This window comes from Corvus moneduloides, chromosome 3 (genome assembly GCF_009650955.1).
Source record: "Corvus moneduloides isolate bCorMon1 chromosome 3, bCorMon1.pri, whole genome shotgun sequence".
Classification (NCBI taxonomy): domain Eukaryota; kingdom Metazoa; phylum Chordata; class Aves; order Passeriformes; family Corvidae; genus Corvus; species Corvus moneduloides.
This window is the reverse complement of record NC_045478.1, coordinates 116,290,091-116,305,471: the sequence shown is the minus strand read 5'-3', so window position 1 is coordinate 116,305,471 and position 15,381 is coordinate 116,290,091. Positions and strand designations below refer to the sequence as shown.

General features: G+C 44.8%; 1 long non-coding RNA gene across 1 annotated transcript in view; it reads left to right on the top strand.

Annotated features, from left to right (window-relative positions):
- Positions 1 to 13,864, top strand: part of LOC116441597 — a 125,414-nt gene extending 111,550 nt beyond the window's left edge. The window contains exons 5-6 of the long non-coding RNA XR_004239167.1: positions 219 to 443; positions 9,729 to 13,864. This is a non-coding gene — a long non-coding RNA (uncharacterized LOC116441597). The remainder of the gene's footprint in view (positions 1 to 218; positions 444 to 9,728) is intronic.
- Positions 13,865 to 15,381: the final 1,517 nt, after the last annotated feature.

Here is a 15,381-nt window from a genome sequence, read left to right as displayed (position 1 = left end):
AAAAAAAAAAAGCGAGCCCAAGCATTTGAGTCTCCCAAATTAATTCTGGTGTCATTTCATCTGCCTAATTGGGCCTAAAAATAACCTGTGGGAAGGAGGACCAGCAACCTTGAATGTCTGAAGCAATTTGTATCAATTATTTCCCGACGTGGCAAGTGAAAGCCCTTGCCTGAGTGCCTCCATTAGCCAGGTGTCAGAGCTCTCTGTTTTCATTCCAGGCTTTTCTCTGGAACGGGGTGTGTGCGCACCAAAAAGCACCAAGGAGGAACTGGAGCCTTGGCGGGTCCAGGAGGGTGCCCAGAGCAGCTCTGCAAGCAAAGTGAGTGCCTTCACTGCTCTGTCATCACCAGTCCCTGAGAGCAATCACCACCCACCAACAGTTCCTGGAGATAAGGCCGAGCCAGCTGGGAGAAGAAAGCCTTTGATATTCCCTGCCTTGCTGAGTAAGTATGCCATAACAATAATACTTTGAACTTCTACAGCACCTTTTCATACCAGGGGCTGAGTGCTCCACAAACATTCATTCCCCAAGCCTTGTACCACCCATTTGAGGAAACCATTTTTTTTTCATTGTGCCACTTTCTCAGGCCAGACCTTCCAAAGAGCTCAGCACCTGTTTTGCCTGCACTGGAGAAATTATTCCCTTTGTGTTGCCACTTTAGATACCTGTGGCCAATATCAGTAATGTTTACCCAGCTCCTGCCCAAAATGCTTACAGCTAGACTTCTTCAGGTCTGCAAAAACTGAGTTAAAAAACTTGTAAACTGCTTTGTCTCCTGCTTATGACCCTCTGAGCTCCCTGAGGAGAACTTCTTTGACAAAGCAAAATTTCATCAACCCCCCACCCAGTTTTAGTCAGACCTTTCTGTTGTCTGTAGCCAGATTTTCTTTAGGTGATGTAAAACCTTACAAGAAAAGTAGGTATATTTGTTTTGTTCACCAGAAGTGTTTTCTGTGATGCTCTTCTGTTTGGAAACAGAGCAAGAACATACTTGTCTCAGACAGAGACATACAATAGATAAATAAAAAGAGAGATGCTACATTCCAGATAGGCATTGTATTGTGTTTTGCTACAGCAGGCAACAGGATTAAACTTTGATTTTCATCTCCTGTCTGCATTCTCAGTGAGAAAATACAGTCAAGGCCAATTTTGCAGTCGATCTATCTGTATGGAAAGTTGATTTTAAAGTGGTGCCAAATGTCAGTGAAGAATCAGAGTTTTCACAGGAACAATAACACAGTCTTGTAGGGAGGGTGAGCTAAGAGTGCACTCTGCAGCCCAGAGGAAAATATAGGTGTCACTGGTCCATTTGGGAAGTACACACATTTTATTTTCTGAGAGGCCACCACCTGTAAAGCATTCACAGCATTCAGCTCTGCCCCTGCCCCTTGTCTGGCCAGAGGATCCAAGGGGTAAAGCCCTTACATGGGATACAGCATTTGAGTCCTGCTCCAAAGTCAAACAACCCTCTGATGCCTTCAGCTCTCATTTCCTCTGATGCCACTGAAAATCAGTAAATCCCCTTGGTCTGTTTAATTTTGGGGCAATGTAACTATGTTAGCTGGAAATACAGATATCAGCTTGTTCCTCTTCCTGAAGTATTCCAAAGTCTTTGGTCATTCAGATCCCATGACTCCGAGGCAGATAATTCATACGCTTGTTGCAGTGACCCTGATCTCTGAAAATTGAAACGTAAACTTCAAACCTATCCAAGCCAAGCTTCTAATCTTTCGAGATTTGCCCATCACAAATCATAAGTGCGAAGTGGAAAAAGAGGGGAAATTCAGAGTGATAGAGCCAAGCTAAAAGCTATCAGATATATCATCTCTTCAAGCGAGGCTGGAATAACGTGGAAATGGGATATAGCCTGATGATCACTTGAACTTCCTTTTACATGTACCCCTGGGAAAAGAGAGAGACACTAAAGCCTCAGTGTGGAAAAAAAAAAAAAAGAGAGAGACAAGCAGAAGAAGCGGAACTGTTTGAACAGTCTTTGAACTGCTGGAAAGATGTGCCCCCCACACCACTTTCTTAACTTTCCCTGTAATTCAACCGCTGCGTTTCTCACGGCTCACATCTGGCGTGGGTCCATGGAGGTGACTGGGCACGTAAGAATAACACTGACAGGGGGGTGCAGGAAGGTGCTAATCTTTTGCCATGTGTGTAGGTATGTAATCACTTAGCAGATAATCTCAGATTCTGTAAAGACAGCCATTCATTTTGAAACAAAGACCAAACTCGCTGCTGCCGGGAAGCTCTGATCAGTTTATAATTTAGCTTTAGCTTTCAAAAAGTCCTCATCATTAAGGTGAAAGACACTGGATTTGTGTAAATCAGAATAGACCCCACTTCCTTGCAACTCAGAGCATCAGTGTCCTCTGACTGAGCTTCTCTGATGCTGCCACCACAGGGTGACTGTCCTCCCTCTGGGCAGGCAGGGCATCAATAAGGCAACAGAAGGTGAAATGATGGAAATCAATCTGCCTCTCATTAGTGGGATGAACAGAAGTGTTCCAGGGAGAGGCATCGATGAAGGGGCGAGGAGATGTGTTAAGAACTGGTTAAAAGAAGGATTGAAGAAGGATGACTTTTCTCAGCTAGTTTGGAATGAGCTTTGGAGGACTTTTGGATAATGGTGTCTCAAGTGAGCAGTGTCACGTACACTTCAAGTACAAACACTGCTAGATAAAACGAGCTCAGGGGAGATGTCTTGTGTGAGGCAGGTGCCTTTATGTTTTCAGAGATTTCAGAGGGCTTTAAAATAAGCATCACACATTTTCCTGTAATGAGCAGGGGTGTTTGTAGTTGGACTGGAACTGAGCCACTGAACACACATAAATACTCTGGAGGCATAAGATATGTGTGTGTTTATGTTTGCCTGTGCTCAGGCACACACAGGCCCACACGAATAGGGGGAGAGTCACTTATACATATTTATTTCCCTTTTTACTACTAGGTAGCATATTCATCACTGTATTTGTAGCCCAAATTACCCACAAGGAGGAAAAGTGATTTGTCTATAAGCAGAAATAGAGGTGAGGAAAATTTTCACTCTGGATACAGTGAGAAGTGTGGAATTGAAGCAGTTCTGGAACAGTCAGTGTGGACACAAGAAGAGGTCTTTTCCCAGGCCGAGCACCTTGCATTTCTCACAACACGAATATGGCATTGCTGCCTCTGGGACTCGGGCCAGCTCATTGCAATGCAGCGCTCCAGAGGGAGGCAAGGCAATTTGCCACGACACCTTTTCCATCTTGCTGCCTCACTCACTGCTGCAGTTACAGATGGCCAACATTTGTGTCTCAAACATTTATCCTGCAAAATAGAGACTTTTGTATAAAAAGTATTTGGTGCACCAAAATATTTCCCTTAAATTTAAATTTTCATCTCGTTTCGATCCTCTGAAAACATTTTGAAATTTCAGACGTTGTTTTTTCTCCTTTTTGTCACCTTCCTTCTGTCTCACACTCTGTTTTCTGAACACAGTAGATGTTTGCCAAGGTTGAAGGATTGGTGGGGGGTCATTATCTCCTTTTTGTTCCCACTTATTTTATTATTTTTCCAATTACTTACAGCTTTACCTATATTGTTAGTGTAGTGCATTAAAGTTTGGCTAGCACAGGATCTCGGCCTCCTATCACACCTCTCAATGAAATAAGTACAAGATAAAGATTATATTAGAATCATCTTTTTTTTCCCCTTTACCTGAAGTTTGTAAAACAGATGTAAAAACAGATAAGCATTTCTTAAAATGTTGACACTGAGGTTTTTCACACAGCCAGTTGCAGATGGAAACTATTACTGGGAAAGAAACAGAAGTGAAAAATTTTACAAATATTTTGGGTGAAAGAACACAATTTGTCTCAATTTGAACTCTGAAATATAAACAACTTCAAAGATAAATGAGTATTTAGGAAACTCCACTTCTTGTCTCTGTGCCTTGTATGTGCAAGTTGAGGGCAGGGTCTAACGATCGACTTTGGCTGAAAAGGAGCACTTCAAGTTCACAAGACCCCAAGAAACCTCATCTCTTCACACTTGGGTTACATCCCAAAATCCAACCAAAATGAGGAGCTTTCAAATTCCTGGTGAGTTGGAATTTCTGAGAATATTTTCTTATGAATACAGCAGAACATGTTGCTTCTAAAACAAAACCTGTCTGCTCAGAGCTCCAGATTCCTAGGCCTGCAGCAGTCCTCAAGGAATCAAGATGCACATGTTTTGCTGCTGAGTGTATTTGAGAATGTCCCAGTTTATTTTTGACAGGACTTGTTGCCAGGCTCAGTGTCAGCATCTAGAAATCGAGATGAGATCCTTCAGCAGAGTGAATCTGTATTTTACAGCTTAACTTGGCTTTCTCAAAAACAAAATCCCAGAGTGGGTGGACTTTGCTCCTGTCTGCTTCAAGTAGCCAAGGTGTTTGTTTAAAGATTATATTAGAGACATTGACTGATTTCAAGGCTCGCTCTGGATCCTACACGTGTCTCACGCTTTTTGCTTGTGGATTCAGTGTTTTGTAGTGACACAAACTAATTCAGGTCCTGCAGAGGTACTGTGTGAAAAGGGATGGGTTCTGTACGTCCCTCCAAGAAGTTTGTAATATTTTTAAAAAAAGCTTGTTACAAGAAAGAGAATGTAGGGATGACAAATAATTACTCCTACAGAGTACAAACACGGTGTTTATTCCCACACAGAGAAGTGGATCAGCTGTTTAACTAGGAAAGGTCAGGTTTTTATGTGTGTCTTCCTATGACACTCATGGGTGAAGCTCTTTGAGAGCAGTTCTAGAGAGCTGCTGTTGCATTTCCAAGCATCTGATGGACGGCTATAACGTGTACAAGGTGGTTAATGGCCACTGTTGCCAGGATTTTATGATTTGTGGCTGTTATGAGAAGTTGATGTTTTTTGGCCATCCACATGAAGATGGGAAAGGCTGCCAGGGGTCTGGCTCTCCCCATGGTTACACACAGCCCCCCAGGAGCAGCAGGGCTGTGGGTGAGGAGCCCAGGGTGCTCACCCTGGTTATCCCATGGGGAGCAGGAGCGGCGGCAGCAGCTTCGCCGCAGAGCAACGCGGGAGGAAACGCAGAACAATCGGCAGGGAAATCCAACCCAAAATAACAAGGTGGCCTTCGCGAAAAGGAAAGGTCACTGCTTGAAAGCCACTATTTGAGAGCTGGGAGGGGTTAAAAAAAAGTGAGTGGAGGCCACTCAATGCCTCTGTGGTTCCAAAGAATTCCTTTTTGTAAGGAAAACAATGCAGGAGAACAATGTGGATACTTGCAGTGCTTTCGAGGCAGTAGAATTTTTTTTCCTTATAGAAAGTAAATTGGAACTGCTTCCACAAACAAGAGGCATTGGCTACAGAAGAAAGCGGGAGCTTTTGCAGAGATTTAAAAATAACCAAAAGTAAGGAGTGCGCTGGCACAGCGCTCTGTTTTCTCAGCATTGCACGGAAAACACAGTGCAGCCCCAACGTTTGGGGAAGGGAAAAGGCTACAAAAGCAGATTGGGAGACATAATGTGGTAAACTTCGGATCTGCCAGATTTTGTTTTTGAAGCCAGTGTTTGATGATAGGTTACCTCATGATGGGAATTGGATTGCAGACTTTGCCAGCTCTTTCCCCAAACATGTAAAATCTTTCAAAACATTTTTCTCCAGCAGACCAGTCTATTCCAACAAATTACACTACCATGTACTGCGTCCCGACTCAGTCTGGTGCTTAAAGCTGCCCATAACTGAGTATTCATGAATTCCAGGTAAACATCATGGTTTGTTGTGCTTGTGCAGTACCTGACAAATAAATTTACCACACAAATAAAGCACATTCAACCACCCCAAATGCATTAACCTCAGCAGCTTTAACTTTTTAAAGGCATTTACTCAACTCTTTATTTCAGCTGATAAAGATAAAGCAATGTTGGTGGTGTTACCTGATTCCTGACCTCTCTAATTACACTAGTGCCAGCATATCCTCTGCTGCTGGAGAGGGTTTTTGTACTGGGAAAGCTTGTTTTATTTTATTTTCCTGAATGAAAATAAGCTGCCCAGTATGCCCAAGTACACAGTAGTAAAATGCTGGCTTTAGTAAAGAGAATTTGGTGCTTAAAAGTAGGGGTTTGTTTTATTTTATTTTATTTTATTTTATTTTATTTTATTTTATTTTATTTTATTTTATTTTATTGTAAGTGAGACTCCAATGAGTTAAAAGTCGCAAAAATGTCAATATTACAGCCAAAAGGTCTTTATCAGACAGATGTTGAGAAAAGAAAATACACTGGTATTTCTGTGCTGGCTATTTGTGTTGGTAAACGCAAGTTTAATTACTCTCTATTGGTTTCATTTGGCCGACGTGGCTGTATGTTTCTTTATTTCCTTCCCCCATAAGAAATATAGCATTGCTGATTAAAGGTTGAATATTTCAATATCAGTGTCTAACTTTCCTGTCCCTTGTAGCCATGCATCAATCTGCATGGCTTCCTTTGCCTTTTGTCATTGGACATCTCTGAATTCAGAATGACTAGAAATTGCTTTTGGGATAAAAGTTTTGTCATGTGAAGTTTTTCTGGCAAATTGCTCGTTTGCACCAGCAAAAAGCTCACAGTAACTGGTCATCTGAACCTACTCCACAAAGCTTTAAGCAGAGCAGGGACAATTGTAACCTGGTTTCTTTAGGATAAACCTCACGGAACGAGGCAAGTAAAGGGATTCAGATCCACCTCTCTCTGAGGAGAGATTGTTCAATTGCACAATCAGCTTGAATCCTGGCCGAGGGTAGAACAGCCCTTAAATTCAAGATCAGACCCTTTGGTCCCCTCAAGTCAGCACAGAGGACTCCCCAGGGCCCCTCCTTTGGGACTCTGTGGGATGGACACACATCAGCAGCTGGGAAACAGCAGAGGAGCTGCACTGTACAGCTCTTAGCAGAAATTTGGGAAGAACTGCCCTGGCAAAATTCGGGATTCAAGTTCAGGCACCAGTGGTGATGTTAACACTGTCAGAAGGGCTCACTCACATCTCTGCCAGGCTGGTGTGGCATCAAAGGCTGCCCCTGCTGATGGCAGGGTGTGTGCAAGCCTCTGCTGAGCAGGCAGGGGTAGCACCCCAGAACACCTTTGTGGATACAAAAATGCTGCTAGCAAGGATTTTCTTGTTATTTTCTAAGTCCGTGAGAGACTTTTCTCTCTCACAGAAGAGGTAGCAGAGTATGTAAACAACCAAGCCACCTGCAACCTTGAAAAATCTTGTTTATGGTATAGTAGAAAAATATTTTGACAATGGATGTTTTAGGATTTTAGCCAATCACCCCAAGGGGTGGCTGATCCTTGTCCAATTAGACTATGAAGAAAAAAGTCTATAAAGAGTTTGTAAAATAATTAAATAAATCAATCTTGCTGCACCATTCCTGCCTGCTGGATCTTCTCTCCTCCTCCCTACGGCTGCAGGACACAATGATATACCCTAGGGCATTTTAATAACCTTCTCACAGCATGGCTGGAGATGGACCAACCCCAGCACATGGAAATGGATCTCTCCAGCTGAACAGCTGGGTAAATTGACCACAGTGTGTGCTCAACATAACCAGGTGGCCTTCACATCTCCAGGGCTAATGCTTCTTGTACCTTCAGAGCTTGCACCGTCAGCTTTTTTTTCCTCAGGCTTTTAATCAGCTCTCAAACAGACAGATACTCCTCTTGGAGGCTGCCATGCCCAGTGCAGTGGAGAGCCTGGCAGGTGACCCAGTCGGTGGGAGGAGGGCAGCTGCAAGCCACCAGGAAAACATGGGAGTTTCAGTGGCTTCTAAAGCCTGGGGAATGGGAAGATGCCCTGAGCTGAGCAAGAGTTAAGCACAGTCATACAGAGGCCTGGCTGTAATGAGTTAAGGTAGCTTTGGTGAGTATCTGTAAAAGTAGGATGTAGAGTATTGTGCAGAAGGAAAAAAACACTTTATGTAAGACATGACCTGGGGCATCATGCCAGGCTATCACTTCCAGGTTTGGAAGGAATCTGTGTTTTGCATGGCATGATGGAAAGTTTTGAAAAATAAGATTTTCTCTTCAGTGCAGGTCAGGTGGGTGCCACCTGGCAGCTTGTGCACTGCCACCGTGTTAACCTGTTATCCACAGGCACAACACTGGAGCAGCAGCAGGGAGAGGTGGGTTTGTCCCAGGAGATACAGGAGCTGTGCGGGGATATCTCAGCCCGTATCCCCCAGGCTGCAGCAGGACCCAAGGTCTGTGCACACCAGTGTGCAGGTACTCTCGAAAACATGGGCTGTGAGGGTTGAGACCTCAGGACCTGGTAGTGCCAGCTTGGAGAACAACAGCGATTCCCAACCTTCTCTTTTGTCTACACTTCCAGTGTTCAATCAGTCTAATTACTGCTAGGCCCTTGCCCATCATGTTGTGAAATGCTTCAGGGGCTACAGGGAAAAAAAAGATCAAACTGTGGTCTAAACCACAGGAGGAAGAAGATATCTGTCAGGACAAGCTCTTACCAGAAATGGGATAAAGAATCTTGTTTACTAAATCTTTCATGTCTGTAGCTAGTTCAAAGACATCTCACAGTCCTCCTCATTAGAAGAGCAAAGGAACAACAGAAAAGCCCTCAGCCTAACCCACTAAAAGCAGTAGCTTTGTGTGCTGTGGTGTGGCAGGCATTCATAGGTTGGATTTTTTTCCTTTTGCATCTACCACTGGTAGAGGTAGATAATCCCACCCCTGCATGGAAATGTGAGCAAAGAGGAACTTTCTCGATTGGATTTGGGTTTATTCACAGCACTTGTAAACAGTGTTAACATAAAGATAACATATGCAGGGAGTGTGCCGCGAGTTACCACGAGAGATAAAGAATTTTAGGATGGTGAGAGGCAGTTTCCTCTTCAACATACAGTTTTTTCTGACAGAATTATGTGAGAGCAGAAAAGTTACAATGGCATTGCAGTTCCCTGCACAGAAATACCCAGGGAGGTGGAACACCCAAGACAGGTGGCATTCACCTGCACCACAGCTGAGAGCATCGGTCAAGTGAAGAGGGCTGGGCAGCTCCTCTGTTTAGCCAACAGAGTAACAAAAATAACCAATATCACCCTTTTCCTGCACACTGCCATGTGGCTGGGGACAATAACCTGCATTTTTCCCAGCCAAGTCTCCTGAGCCACAGCTGATGGGACACCTCCTGCCCTGGGGCGGCCACTGCTCGCTGACCCCAGTGAAAACTAAATTGTGTACAGGCATATTGCAGAATTCCCACCTTAGATCCCACTGAGGCACAGCTTTGGCTTTCAGAGATCTCCCCTGCAGCCTGTCCCTTGTGTCTTTTCTGCAGGGTATTCATTATGAATTAATTCTTTCCACTTTTTTTTTATTTCCAAAGAATATCAGTTGACTTTTACAGCCTCTTCAGCACTCCCCAAGCCTCATATCACACCTAAATGTTCATTTTCACTGCCTGAAGGCCTTTTCCAACCTGAATGATTCTATGAATCTGGCCTGTACTTCAGCTTAAGGGAAAAGCTACACATTGATTGAATTTTGGAGAAAAAGGTTGGAACCTTCAGCTGTAAATTTATCCTGTGTTATGTCTTCAAGGTTAATTCATATAGTAAACTTGCAAATGGCAAAACAATGTTGCTATTTATTAAAAACGGTAGTGCTCTCAAAATGTTGATGAAAAATGATGTTGCAGGGGTGATGATTGTGAAAAATAACTCCCACATCTTCCCCAGGGCCTGGGCAGAGTGAGGTGGGACTTGGCTGTGGAGTTCCCCTGATTCTTCCACGGATATCAGCATCTGCAGCACCTGGGATCTGCGGCACAACTCCTTCCTCCAGAGGCCAAACTGAGTCTACAATTTCGAGCAGGATAATCACCTTTCCAAGGCAATAACAAGCACTTCCCAAGAGCAGCTGGCTAAGATGGCTCAGGAGCAATGACAAGAATGATGTGAAATTTTGGTCCATCAATCCAGCTTCTGCACACAGCAGGGAAGAGACACCTTTTGATAAAACTCCAGTCAAACACTGTATTTTTTATCTTTGTGTTTGTCTGTGCTCCCACTCTGATCATCCCTCGAATTATTATTTTGCAAAAAGATATATAGGAGAGAAATTATGTTTGTTCAGAGAGAGACATAATTTTCAGCTGTTTAAAAGTGCACCAGGTATGTTTTAAGCCCTGCAGACGCACTGAGAGCTCCAGAATTTGTACAGCAGTTTTCTGCAGCACCGATTTATTCTATTTTACAGTCATGCCCTGGGGTACCAGGTAGGCTCAATATCGGGAGTGGGAGAAGCAGACCTGGAAGATGCTTTGGGTACAGCCCAGCCAGGTTTCTGCAGCCTGCAAACGCTGGCCTTGCACTACAAACCGGTCTGCTGTTGCCATCTGCTGGAAAAATCCCCAGCGGATATTTCCAAACATGGCGAGGAGTTCAGCTCCTGTTACAGAGATACTAGGGGCTTTTTGTGCTTTTTAGGACAGGCTTTTCTCCTCTCGGTCCTTGTGATCTGCCAAAGAACAATGTGTGCATCAGGCTGTTACCACTCTGCACAGTGAAACACTTTCAACCCAGGCCAGTGTAAGAGCAAAACAATTCTTCCAACTTTCCTGCTACTAGAGAGGCAAAAAATTATCCTTCCAAAGGAATTCATCCTTCCTCTCTCTTACAACTCTCCTGCTTCATCACACCATAGAACGGTTTGGGTTGGATGGGACCTTAAAAACGACCTAGTTCCAACCCTCTGTCCTGGACAGGGACACCTTTCCCTCGACCAGGCTGCTTTGCTGTGCTCCCAGATGTGTTACCCGAGCTGAGCAATCCCCATTCCACACGTTCACACAGAGACCACACAGACTTTTACACAAGCAGAAGTCCTAAAGGTCCTGTTCATCCCAACACATTAAATCTAGAATTTATTTCTTCTTCTACACTGTTTGCACTTATATCTATCTCAAACTATCACAGAAAAATATTTCTGCAGCCTGCTCCTGTGGGATTTTCAGAGGCATTGGATATCATTCCCTTTTCCCTCAGATATCTTGTCCTCGCAGCAGGAGTCTTCAAAAATCCTTTCCTTCTCTTAAAGGTTCTGTGGCTCATCATTCTGTAAAGTGTAAGAGCGCATAGTATCGTGGGACAGGCGAAATCCCTTCTTGCTTGCACGCAGCCTTAAGCCAGACAGGCTGCTGGTTGCCACGGGCATCCTTAACTCCGTGTCATCAGGCCCAGTCTAATCTGCGAGGTGTAATTGCCGTGGCATTAAATCCGTCGCTGGTGGCTGATCGCCTCCAGCTCGAAGGATTACTCGGCCCGGAGCTGGTGCTAACAAAGGCGGGACGCGTTCAGGAAACGTCGCTGCTGCTGCTGCTGCTGCTGCTGGTGGTGCCAGGGCTTTAAAGTGTCTGTCAAAGGAGGAGTCGATGGGCTGTGAATCCTCCCCCAGCAGAGATGAGAATAACAGGACCCGTGACTGCGCTGTCTCCGAGCTACACCTCCACTGCCTGAAAGCTGTCCTGCCGTGTGCCTTTGAACTACAGAACAGGGATGTTTAGGGCATAAACCCTGGCCAGGGGTGACAGGGGCTGTTTCAGGCAGCACAGGGAATTGGTGCCGCTTTACCTGGTGGAGAAGGTGTGAAAGCGAGTTAGCCCCGACCCAAGACAGCATTGACTGTGTTCATTGGCCTCCAGCTGGCTCAGCGTGGGGACAGAGACAACTTGCACCTTTGCAAGCCTCCTTTTTATTTAAAGAACCTCTATTAACCTTCACTAGCAGAATTAAGCATCTTCAGTTTCAAAACTAACATATGCAGATCCCAAGCATCTACTGCAGCTTGGGGGACTTCTAGAATGGGAGAGCACGGAATCTGCCCCCTCTCTGTGCCATCCAAACTCCTGCCTGATGCAGAAATTGTAATGGTATTATTAAGGCATGTCCTCAATGTGTCTCTTATTATCTTGCCATTCGTGAAGCCCGAGGCTGGCTTGTCCTAGTTGGACTTCTGATGTAGAGGAGATGAATTGCCAACTCACATGGAAGTTTGTACCCACTGTGGAGTGACTTGTCCTATAAAATTTCTGTCATAGATTTCTGTGGCTCTGCTCCATAAAGAATGACATGGCCTCAGCGGCAGCAATTTTTATTCCTGCAATAGTGTAAAAGTGCTATTTTAATACTATTTATTGTTTAAAAGGAAAATACAACTTTAAATGATAGCTAAAATCAAACCTGAAAGCTAGAAAGGGCAAATACAGATAATACTTCTCCCTCTTTGTAGAATTAGTTTTCATTCAAAAACATCCTGATGGGGATGTGCAATACATAAAAATGTATTTAGTGACCTTTACAGATTAATTCTCCAGGTGTTTTTGAGCCTCCTCTTGAGCCTGTGTAAGCTGTTTGTGTCCACCCCATCCTCCAGCAATGCTTTCTATAGGCCTCCAAGCCATTTCAGGATATCAGGATATCAAACTGCCTCCTTTAGCTGCTTTGAGCCCTGATCCCCTGACTTGCTACCCCATGTTCTTACATCAGCAGTGGCAGAACCTATTTCCTCTTCCCTCCTTTCTCAGATGGTTACTTCTGAGGACAACCATACATTTTGTCTTTTTATCAGTGGTGAAACCGACCTCTTACAGGGTCTGTGGAAAGCTGAGCCAAGTGGTGTTGAGCAGAGCAAATAATTCTTTCAACTGCATTTTATCATTTTTCTATGAAATTTGCCAGTCCCCTCCTTTGGCTACATTCCCTGTGACCTTGTCCACGTCCTGTGCAGCCAACAGAGACCTTTGCAATGAAAAATTCCTCCTTCAGGTGTTTGCATCTCTGCAAAGCAAATATTAAGGAAGATAATGCACCTCTGTCTCACAGACAACCTCTCGTCCTTTACAGCATCAGAGGCACAAACCTATTTGTGTGCCCTGCTCTATCAAGTTCATAGAATCATGGAATAGTTTAGGTTGGAGGGTGTCCAAAGATCACCTCATTCCAACCCTGCTGCTGTGGGCAGGGACATCTTTCGCTAAACCACATTGCTCAGAACTCCATCCAGCCTGGCCTTGAACACTTCCAGGGATGGGGCAGCCACAGCTTCCCTGGGCACCCTGTGCCGGCCAGGTGCCAGAGGAGAAAGAAAACCCTTCCTCTCCAGAGCAGAGGCTGCCATAGCCTTGTGTAACCTTGTGTCACTGAGTGTGTGAGCAGGAAGGCCCTTTCCGTGGAAGGATAACAGCACAAAAAGATCTTTTTCAGGAAAACCAGAACAATGGAAAACCAAAGGAGCCTCCAGTTCTTCCAGCAGATTTGGGAACAAATTGAAGGAGGAGCAAAGCTGGCCTGGTGCCACAGCTCTGCATGCAGTGGGGATGGAGAAGCTGCAATAATGTGTCTTCTTGGCTGACTCTTTAAAAATAAGGCACTTTTCTGTTGTTCCTTTTCAAGCATTACATAAAAGTTCACCCTAGAAGTCCAAAGGCAGCTGTTTTCTTAGCACAAGGAAGTCAGGAAGAGGCAAAGCAGGCAAAAACATCAGATAAGTCTGGATGAAAAACTTGGCTAACCTATATTTTCCCCCTCCTAAACAGCCAATTTTGAAGCACTCTGCAGAGATCTGCCTGAGAGGAAAAGCAGAGCCAACCACTGAAAACTGATACCCGAGCTCTGCTGAGGACCGCTGCTCTCCCTGCCTCGGTGTGGGAATCCCTGAGCTTCCATTCCCTGTGCTGGGAGTATTTCTCCTCTCATCCAGGCAGCCCAGAGACCTCCTAGGTAACAAGCAGATAAGTTTTAAGAAACGAGATCTCCCAAGTAACAAGTGATATGACAAAAGGAAATGGCCTCAAATTGCACCACGGAAGACTTAGACTGGATTTTAAGAAAAATTTCTTCACTGGAAGGGTGGTCAGGCATTGGAACAGGCTGCCCAGGGAAGTGCTGAGTCCTTATCCCTGGAGATATTTAAAGGACGTGTAGGTATGGTGTTTAGGGACTTGGTTTGGTGGGGCTCTTGGCAGTGCTGGGGGAACAGCTGGGCTCGATGACCTTAGAGGGCTTTTCCAACCTAAAGGATCCTATGGTTCTAGCGAGCCTTGACCCCTCCAGCTCTAATACAGCACCTGGATGCTGGCAAAATGAGGCTGGTTGTAGACACTGGAGGTGCCCATCCCACAGGGAGAGGACAAGCCACTGTCACCTGCAGGGAGGGTCTCGTCCCCAGACAGCAGTCAGTGACTCCATCCCTGCCTGGGGCTCTGTGTGCACCCCTGGGGATGGACACCTGCCCTTGCGTGTCCCTCTGGGGATCCCCGAAGAGAGCCAGGTCCAGCCATCTGACAGCTCCAGGGCTTGCAGGCTTGGGGCTTTGCAGTTGTAGTGCCTTGTCACAAGGTGGCAGGGACGTGACACTGCCTGGCACACTTCTGGCCTCAACTCCTTGCTGCTTTCCTCCTTATCCAATATGGATTTATCAGCAATCTTCTGTCTTTTCTTTAAAACTGTCCTTGAGATAGTTCAAAGAGAGGGTAATTAGTTATTTCAAAGCCTAAGTATTTTATCTATTTGCACTGAAGAGTAAAGAAAAAGAAACTGCTTTGCATCCTTCTGCCTGGAAGTCATTGCGACATGGGGAAGTGAGGAAGGGGCTGGTCTGGCTAGCTCTGGCTGCTGCTGCTTTTGTGTTAAACCCAAAAGCTGTGATGATTAAAGAGCAGGCAGCCCTTCTGTCCTGAGTCACAGGGACCATTTCTTCCTAAATAACTGAAGATGGGAAATCATTCTTGTAGCTTCAAAAGGAAAAAAAATACATATATAGACATGCATAGGTGTATATATATACATGCATTTCCTTCAATGGAGAGGAAAACCTCAGTAATATTATGTTAGCTCTGGCTTCCTAGACAATATCCTTAACTCTGAGCTTCTGAAAGCAAATGTCTGTGCATTTATAGGACCATTTTCCTTCTTTTTATATGCCTCCCACAGTAATCGTTTACCCTTTCACATACCAGGGGTTTTGTGATTTCACTACTCTGCTCTCTCAAGGGTGCTGCAGGCTGTGAAGCAGGGAGTGAAACCTTTGTCACTGCTCATCAAACAGTTTCATACAGAATTCTACCTGTGATGATAAAATCAGATTTGTGTTAATAAGCTGTTAATAACCACAAGGTAATTATGTAGTTTATCGCTGGAGTCCCAGCTGATCCCTGTCTCCTTATGTTTGCTTGCCTGCAGTCTTCAGGGACTGGGGATTTTGGGGTTTTTTAATCTGCAGTACATGCAGTGAGAGATTACTCAGCTGTCACTCTGCAGAAAACATCCCTATCATGCAGCAGGAGGCGTCCATAACAAATTGCTGACATCCAAATTCAGGTCTGCACAAACG